A 9,693-nucleotide genomic window follows, 5' to 3' on the forward strand; every position below is an offset into this window, starting at 1 on the left:
AGAGGGGAGGGAGAGGAAGAGTGAAAGAGAACGGGAGAGAAAATGAAAGCCTAACAAGAGAAATCTTGATATCTTGATGGCCAAGGAGAACAAATAGCCACATTCATTCTTTTGGGATAGGAAATCAGCTTCATTCCCCAGGTCTTTGATATCTTGCCTCTGGAATAATTTGGGATGGAGGTGGTAGTTTCCTTATCTCATCCAAGTTCTCTGAAGTTGAGTCTCTGGCCAGTGAATTCAGAAACCCTGTGTTACCCCCTCCACGGTGGACCTTTGTCATCTTTATTTGGAGGGTTTCACTTAGTGAGTTATATGTCATTTGACACTGCTGTTCTGTCTGACAAAGAAAAGGCATTTGTAGGGCTTTCCTGTCATTGGAAAAAGAGTCATCTTTCTAATTCTAACCCCTCCCCATCCTTCCCTTTTTCCATGAAAAACAAAAACAAAACAAAACAAAAAACACAACAACAACAAAATACCTGTTCTATCCTTGAAAATGGTGGCATTCAATAAAATACAAAGAAAAAGAAGTCTGTCTGGGCCTCTCCTGGGTTTTTTTCTTTCTCTGGTTCCTTTCCCTAACCTAGAGCATTGTCGCTTTCCAGCCCTTCACTGATCCAACTTTGTTGCCTGCTTTCTGTGATCTGGTCTCCTCCACCGGGCATTCTGTGTGTGAGTTCAGGTATCATTCTCTTCTTCCTTTTTTGCTTCTGCTTTTACTAATGAACATCTTCTGCCTGATGATCACATACAAAACCCAGGGGAGCAGCAATTAAGAAGCCTTTGAGGGTATGACCTGTATATTGTGTTTGCAAGATGGTCATACTATCAACTGGAAGCAATTTTAGCAGGAAAACAGAAGGTCAGAACTGGGCAGTCTGATGAAATTTAAGATACACAAAACCTTGGGACATTGAATTCTGTTACCATAGAAGAAAACTTTGGGTGGTACCTCTGAAATATAATTAGAGTCTGACAAATCTGACCCTGCCCTGTCACTACCTCAATAACTTCTACTTCAGGGAAGAAATATGGAGCCCATTAAGGGAGGAGAAGACTTCAATAATGGATTCCTGCTTTGTGGAACTGGATGTGCTGGTGTGGGAATCTTAGTAAAGACTCTATCATTAGGAAACTCTGATTATTTCTGAGAAGGAAGTCAACACAATGATCAAAGTATACCAGAGGGTATACTTTCTAAGAAAGTTGGAAAAATGTCAGGAATATGCAATTATGGAAATATCCACGTATATAATATTATTAAGGATGTTGGAAAAGCAAGAGGAAATTGTGGTTTTAGGTCATTGAAATAAAGAAGGAAACTGTCGAAAACAGCACTGTCCAATGGAAATATAATGTGAGTCAGATATATAATTTAAAATGATCTAATAGCCAAGTTAAAAGAAAGACATAAGTGCAAGTGAAATTAGTTTTAATGGTCTATTTAAAATTTTCAGTGTGTCTAAAATAGTGTCATTTAAACATGTAATCAATATAAAATACTTATGTTTTATTTATTTTTTGTTGTAAATAGGCTTTGAAATCCCTTTTCAAAGGATTTGATACCTATAGCTCATCTCAATTTTGACTAGTCAGATTTCAAGTGCTCAGTAGTTCATATTGGTAATGGCTATTGCTTTGGACAACACAGGTCTAGAGGGTCTTTTTTCCTTCTCTAAAATCCTTATTCTTTTATTGTTATAAGCATCTCATAGTTGTACTTGCCCTTTGTGCTTGAGTGTCTAGTGTATATGTGTGCACGTGTGGATTGGGCTAATGGTTTCAGGTGTGGAGGTTTGTCAGTGTAATTGAATGTGAGTAATTTGAGGATGGAGCCACATCCCTTTACTTCTGGATTCCCTGACTCAGCCCCTGAGAGACTGTGCAGAATGGATGGTGGATGCAGCGCAGGGGAAGACATTATTATGTGTCACTGTCTGATCTTAGGCTAAATCGCTTCACCTCTCTGTTCTTCTGTTTCCTTCTCCACTAAATGGGACGGAGGGCTCATTTATTCTTGTCATAAGGATAAAGGAACACTGATATAAAGGACTTTTGAAAAGGTAAACACATTACACACATGTAAGGTGGAGTGTATTTATTTTAAGAACATTGAAATTGGCTTGTTTCTCTCTCTTTATATGAAGGTAACCCTATTGGAGCAGGAAACCAGGAATTATTAAAATTTATGCAGATGTTGAGATTGATGGGGGTATTACAGGTGTTAGGGTGATGGAAACAAATGGAATTGGATCTTAAAGTTGTCTGGAAAAAGGACCCCTGTCCCCTTTGTGTGTGAGCCATGTTAGAAAGTCAATCAGCAGCTAAGCTTTCTGCTCTTAGAGGTCTTTAAAGTAAGCATGTCTGGCACATAGAGCCATCCAAGGCAAATTTCTCCTACTCAAGTGTTCGGTGGCTTTGAATTCTGAATCTTCATTACATTTTGTTACCAATCTGTCTCAGAACAGTGTCTTTCTTTAGGGAGACTCAGGGAAACATCTAGTCTGTCCTCCTAAATTCTTACACTTGGCATTTTTTTTACTGTGGTCACTCACTTTCAAACTGTGTTTCATTTTGCTGGATGATAGATTTTTGCTTTGAATTACACCTGTACTTATATATCTGGGCACATGCTTTAGGCAGATATGGTGGGATGATAAGGTGATGGGGGAGATGAGAGCCTGTATGTGCAATAAGAGTGAGTGACTGACATAAGACCAGAGACAATGAAGAACTTCTCCTCTCCTGTGGATTTTGCATCTAAATGGCATTAGTGCTATCCTATCACACCACTCCCTGCCACCTCCTCTCCCCCCAGGGAGACTCTTCCTTAGGCACCTCTCTCTGGGATCTCATCTTTATTCTTTCTTCCTCTTCAGTTTGCAAGGTTGACCAATGCCAGATTGATGTTCCCAAATTGCTGCTCCTCTAATATCTCCAATAGCTGTATGTTGCCATCAGGTTAAATCATTCTCTGTGACTGGGTTTCAGAGCCAAATGCAATTGGGATCTATTTACACTTCCTTTAGGTAAGGCTGAGAATTAACCTGGTTTATGGTTGATCTGGATTTTGGAAGTCATGTACTTGAGATGATTATGGGATGATGATCAAAGCCAGGCAAATTGTTGGGAACCAAATTAAGGCAATGTGAGAAGCCAGACTAGGTAATGTCAAGACAAAGACCCTTGAATGGAGAGTATGCTACACTGAACACGAGGACATTAAACTTTGATAAGTCCTGCCCCAGATATGAGTCTCTTCACACCTTTCCTAGCAGAAATCAAGGACTGATTTCTGTGATGAGACTTTCCCAGGGCCTGCAGGCTTATAAGAGCATCTTTATGTCAAAAACCTTGAAAACATCCTAATATCTGACCAGTCTTCCCTAGCTCTAACTAGTCTGAATGATGGTGAAAGTACAGGCTCATTGGGAGGCCAGTCCTACAGGCTGTACACCTGGAGTAGACTGGAAAGGATAAGTGCTCATGACAAGTTCAGGTGACCCAATTTTAAGAAGACTTCCTCTGCCTTAAGCCAGTCCCTTGATCTCCACAGTTAACATCCCAGGTCATATGTCACACTTTGATGTGATATAATATTGCTAGTAATATTTATGAAAATCACTCCAGAGTGAGAAGATTCTGGAAGATGAGGGGGACAGGCAATTATTCCTGTTTCTCAAAATAGTTCCAGGACCTACAGATTCACAAGCTGGTCTAAAATCCTAAACAAGATTCTAAAACAGGGCTGACAGGTGGCATGGTGGTTAAGATGCTGAACTCTCACATGGCTGACTGCAGTTCAAGTTCTGGACCTGGTAGCTTGCTTCGTCACTTTCTCTTCCCCTCTCTGTCTTTCTCTGGTCAAATTAAAACATAACTAATAATAACAAAATCCAATATATAATTCTAAAAAAAAAGAGTCTAAAGCAGAGTATTTAAAAGACGGTTTGTAAAACCTTGGAAAAGCAAATAGTTATCCCCAGGAATCATCAGGGGCTAAACAAGGAGCAAATCTTGTTCAGCTAACCTTATTGCCTTTTGTGGTAGATGTGTGCATCATCATTTTGCCAAGGCATTTGAAAAACCTTTCAGGATAACCTCAGTCTCAAGACAGTGGGCTGTGGGCTAGATCAGTTATTGGTGGAGTGATATGCCCAGAGTGCTTTTTTATGAACCATTCTTAAGTCAGAGACAGGTTTCTAGAGCTACGAGGTTCTATTCTTGATACCACATTGTTATCATTTCCTTTAATCAATGACAAAGAAAGAAATATGTAGGTGACATGAATATGAGAGAGATAATGGATATGTTGGATGAAAGAATTCAGATTCAAAATGATTAGTTCAGGCTTGAAATAACGAACTTAATTTATCAAAATGATGGTTAATAGGGTCATGTGCTAGGTTTTATCCTTGCATTAAAAAAGTAAAACAACTGCACAAGTGCACGATAGGGAGGTTTGGCATCTTCATATTTCAGAAGATGTCAAGTGTCAAATGTAGTGTATGTCAGGTAGCACAAATGGAACTACAGACTCTGTGATGATAGAATGCTTCTCCCCTGGAACTGGTTCTTCATCTGGAATGAAGTGACTTGTTCTGGGCACAGCACTTTGCGATAAAACAAAAGGCAGACAATGTACTGTAGGGGAAAGAAGATAGTGAGACTTCCAAATCTGCCAACAGGCTGTTATTGGCAATTATCACTCCCCGATATGGACCTTGGGCAATGTGTTTAATCTCTCTGAGCTTCACTTTCATCTTCAGTAAAATGGTATTCAATGAGTATTATGTAATTCGCGAACATTGCTGAGAAGAGAGCCTTGCTTCAACTTGGTATTTAGCAAATCCTTAGATTTGTTTTGTTGTTCTAGCTAACAGGAGTGAGAAAGGTTCTAAGAAGAGTTGACATTCATGTCAAGTGAAGATTTGCAGTCTGGAGCATAGTAGATCGGGGGTATGTGAGATGTGTGCATACTATCTGCTAGATATTGTTTCGAGCAATTTACACGAATCATCTTATTTACCCAGAATCTACTTGAATAGTCCTATTTCTGAATAGTCCTGTGAAGTAGATATTTTGTTGGCATTTTACAGGTTAAGAAATTGAGGCTCAAGGAAGGTGTGTTTAGACTAAAAGTCAACTATTCAGAAACAGAGCTGGGATCAGAACTTGAGCTCCTACCTCCCTGTCTATACTACCATGCTTTTAACTCTTGCATTCTAAAAGAACATTAAAAATTTGTAGTGTGTTAGGGGAAAGTGTTCATGTTAAATGGAGCGATCCATGTGGTTAAGGCACCAGGACATGACAGTCTATGTCCATATTAGCAACTCATCAGCTGGGCTGTAGCTCTATATTCCCTCTCTGCTCCATGCTTTTCTCCATGTTTTTCATCTGCTGGGCCCTAAAGGCATTTTGGTGGACAATTGCTAATATCCTTCTCAAATTGAGCAGAATGATTAGTCCAGGCTTTCTTTTTTACACTGTGAGTGACCCAGGCCATAGGGTCAATGTTTACTTGGGCATGGAGTGTATTTATCATGGTTGGAAGAACAGGGACTGAGCCAGCTTTAACTGTGTGAATGAATGCATTCCCAACAACAGCCAGAAATTGTCTAGTTGTCTGATGTTCCCTACAGCCACCCGTCCACTTTCCCTGCCCTGGCCTGTTGACATGAATGCTTGGTAAGGAGCCCCAGAGGGGACTTTCAAGAAGGCATTCATTCACATCCATGCCAGACAACTCCTTCTCTAGGATGGAGTGTAGTAAACAATCCTTGAGAATATCATGGTGAGTCTTTCAAAGGGTTTTCTTGCCTCCCACTGGAGGAAGGATGCAAATTGATGTCTCTTCTTAGTCTTGATCTTCATTTACCAAGTCATCTTCCTTTCGGAATGAAGAACAGGGCTTGAGATCTAAATCTAATAAAGCATCTCCATCCTAGGAGTCACAGCTGAGGATTCTTCCAGAAAAGGATACCTAATCTCTGATTCTTTATCCAGTCTTCCATTCCATTTGCTTTGGCAGCCTTAGTTTCTTTATAGCCTTTAATTCACAATCCAGACTCTAGGGTCTGGCTTTACCTGCTGGGAGATGTCTCTTATGTCCTCTATATAGCTACCTTGCCCCGTGATTCTGCCCAGGTTATTAAGCCCATGCAGATAGACTACACTGTGAGTAACATAAGGGCAGCGTTACTGATTCCTGTGTCTAGAATGCACCTGATGCTCAGGGGATACTACTAAATAAATGAATAGGAAATGGAGGGATGTTACTAGTTGGCATCTTTTAGCCCTTCATCTGTTCCTGATTGCTTCATGTTGTTGAGTGATTGACCCCACTTTCAAGTTATGGGCTCAGAAGCAAGAGTTATGGATTCAACTCTTAGCCCTTCTGCTAACTTTGACACATTAGTTAAATTCTCTAAATGTCAGTTTCTTCAACACTGGGTAATATCTTGTAAGGTTGCTGGAAGGATTAAATAAGATTATAGACGTAATGCTCTTACGTGTCACAGCAAGCACTTAAGAATACTAGCTAGTTCTAGGAGGGTAGGACACCACCTTATATTACTACGGCTACTTTGGTATTTAATTATCCCTCAATAAGTCCATCCTGAATGCTCACTGGATAAGAGCCCCAAAATCTACAAAGAAGGCTAGGGAGGGTTCAGTGAAGGAGTCTGACACATTTGTAATAAAACAGGATTGCACTAGCTGGGAGGCTTAATAGCAGACATTTTGGGTACAAAGAGAGAAACAGAAACATGAGGTCAGGGCCATTGTTACATCAGTGTTCTCTTTTGTCTATGGACACGATGTTCCTAAAGTGTGGTGCTTGTGTTTGAAAGGCGAATCACTCTAGGAAGACACTGCTTTTAAAGACTATGATAGATGCTGGAGAGAGGTACGCTCAGAACAAGGATCTGATGCAGGAAGTTAAATATGCCAAATGCTAAGTGTCTTTGCTGTTACCCCAAAGAGAGTGGGGGCAGAATCATATCACTAGAAAAGTGAACTCTCATGGCCATGTTCTTAACTAGGATCAACTCTGCTTTTGCATATAAGCCTGCTGTTTAAAAGCCTTTGTCCTGAGCTATATAAAATGTGTGTGTTATAGAACAAAAGTCTCTCTCCATTTCCCTGGGAAGAAGAGCAGGACTGGAAAAGGGGTGGTCACAGCCGTGCTTTGACATCTAGGCAGGCTGTTTAGCTGGGCGTTTGTGCTGCATTCTGGGTACAGCATAGAATGGGTGTGGGTACAATGGTGGGGTAACCAGACCTGGAAAGACCTGGTATTCATGGTCTTCTGGCCAGAAAAAACTTTCTTCTGGCCTCATCCTGTGCTCTGACATCTGAAGGTCGAGAGACTGAGCAAATGTTGGAGGAGGGAGCCCAGAGCTAGAGTGGGGTCAAGTCAGGCTGCAATCAGCCTGCAGTAAACAGTCTGATTAATCAGGGGTGGATTCAATTTCCCTCCAAGAACTGCTGCGGATTGTCATGGACATCAGCTAAAGAATAATAACGACCCTTGAACTTGCAGAATGCTTTATGCTTCTGAAAATACCCTGGGTCCTTGAGCTCCTTCTATGCTACCAAGAGCCCTGAGAGATAGGAAGGATAGGCACTGCTTTCCCCTTAGCAGAGAGTTGCAGTGGGCCATGGGAACTGCTTAAGGACATCAAGCTAGTGTCCAAATACTGTAATTTCCACAATGTGTTCACTTACTGATTCATTGATCAAATCTTTGAGCATTCTCCCCTCCCCCCTAAACTTTGAGTTTGGTTTAAGAAATACAGAGATTAGAGACTTATCTTTAAAATAATCTCAATAGTTTATGTGTTTTGATAAAGCAGCTTTGAGGTTTTTCTCTTAAGTTGTTCTCTGGAAAGTACCGGGTTCGGTCCTTTGTGGTGGTGTCTAGAGATTTCATTTTCTATTTCCTCAATTTCTGTTTTGTGATAGGGAAGGATGAGGGGAGCCCCCTTCTTGAGCAAACCTGCAAAACTAGCTCATTTATGTTGAGCTACTCTTCTTTCAGTATCTTCTTAGAACCAATAGAACAGAAGCTTTGATCTTCCCCAATGATGCCTTTAGATGCATATCTGTCCCTGCACAGATCATAAGCTTCTTAAGCATCCTGGTGTCCCGTTTATCATGGCAACCTGCCCTCATACAACAGCAGGCACTCAGTAGATAATACCTGGATTGAGTTGGTTGAGATAATACTATTTTTAAGTTGTTTGAATCTCTGTGTGTGCATGTGTCTGCTCATGTGTGTGTTGGGTTGGCTTAATCTAAAATGAAAACAAAATTTGTCTCCTTTTGTGATTTGTTTTCATGGATGCTAGAAAAATCTCTTCCCTATAAACATATCCTATTTCTTTGTTCAGTGTGCTCAAATTTTTACCACCAAATATGTTCTTTTTTATTGTTAGGATGACCATCTATAGTCCTATATGCTCAAGTATGAATTACTGGTCTTTAGTAATTAGTAATTAGTAATTTAACTCTGGGAGAAATTACAGTAGTGAGTGAGGGTCTGTACCCAATGGCAGAAAAAGTCATTGCAAAAGTGTAGGCACCAAACTGGCTGAGAGAGAACCTTAGTGCTTCCTTTTCAAATAGATCAAAGAGCTCAGACTGTGTATGAGTTTTTCCCTGAGAAGCAATTATTAATACCACCTACCAAGAGCATTGAAGACACTGTGCTTGTGTGCAGGTCCCCAAGAAGGGCTTTGCATGCCGTTGTTCCTCAATCTGTGGGTCACAGTCTCATGCAGGTGTGATGGCCTTAGCAGCCATCACCATGACGATGATTCGTGAAAGGTCCACATATAGACAGAGGGGCTGGCCTCTGAAATCCCTCTTCTTAGCTTGCACTGATGTTGCTTTCACTTGACAGGAAAGAGCGTGTTCTACAGGGAAAAATACATCTCCAGGCTTTGGATGGAGCCAGCCAGACCTGGGTTTGACCCCCTTCATTCAGACACTTTATAGCTTTGTGACTGCAGCTGAATGATTTAACCTCTCTGGTCACCAGAGATAAAATCGACACTGCCTTGTACATGTGAGGGGAGTATTAAAATGCAATAACACATATGTAGAGTCTGTTAGCAACTCATTTTTAATGCATCTAGAACATCTAGAAAGTTAGTTTTTTTCCCCTTTATAAGGTTTCTGGTTTTTTTTTTTTTTTGCCATGAATTTTAAAAAATCTACCCTTTAAGGTATTTGGTTTAGAAATTCATTCCCCTGACTGAGTGGAGCACAAATTCAAGAGCTGATGAAGAACATTAAGAAAGAGAAGGGCTCCCAGAGGGGGCCGGCCCCTGCCGCTCGCCTTTCAGCCTTTCCTCCTGGTCCTCTTGCCTGGTGACTGCTGGCGGGCAGGGGGCCGGGCTGCTCCTGAGGAAGCTGTGTTGCTGCATTGTTCTTGGCACTTATGCCAGCCATTCAGAGCTCTCGAAAAATTGGCTTAGGAAATAGTTTGAAAGTTATTACTTGGGATTCTGGAAACTCCAGGTGGCTTTTGAGAGCTGCCCTCAAATGCAGCCGGAGATGCGTCCTCAGCTGTTCACTTTCAGGACTTTCATTATTTTTCATGTTTATTTCTGGCTGGAGCCAGAGCTGGGGTATTCATGAACTCACACTGTCTGTTTTTTTTTTTTTTTTTTTTAACCAATT

The sequence above is a fragment of the Tupaia chinensis genome, unplaced genomic scaffold, assembly GCF_000334495.1.
Source record: "Tupaia chinensis unplaced genomic scaffold, TupChi_1.0 Scaffold144255_1, whole genome shotgun sequence".
Classification (NCBI taxonomy): Eukaryota; Metazoa; Chordata; class Mammalia; order Scandentia; family Tupaiidae; genus Tupaia; species Tupaia belangeri.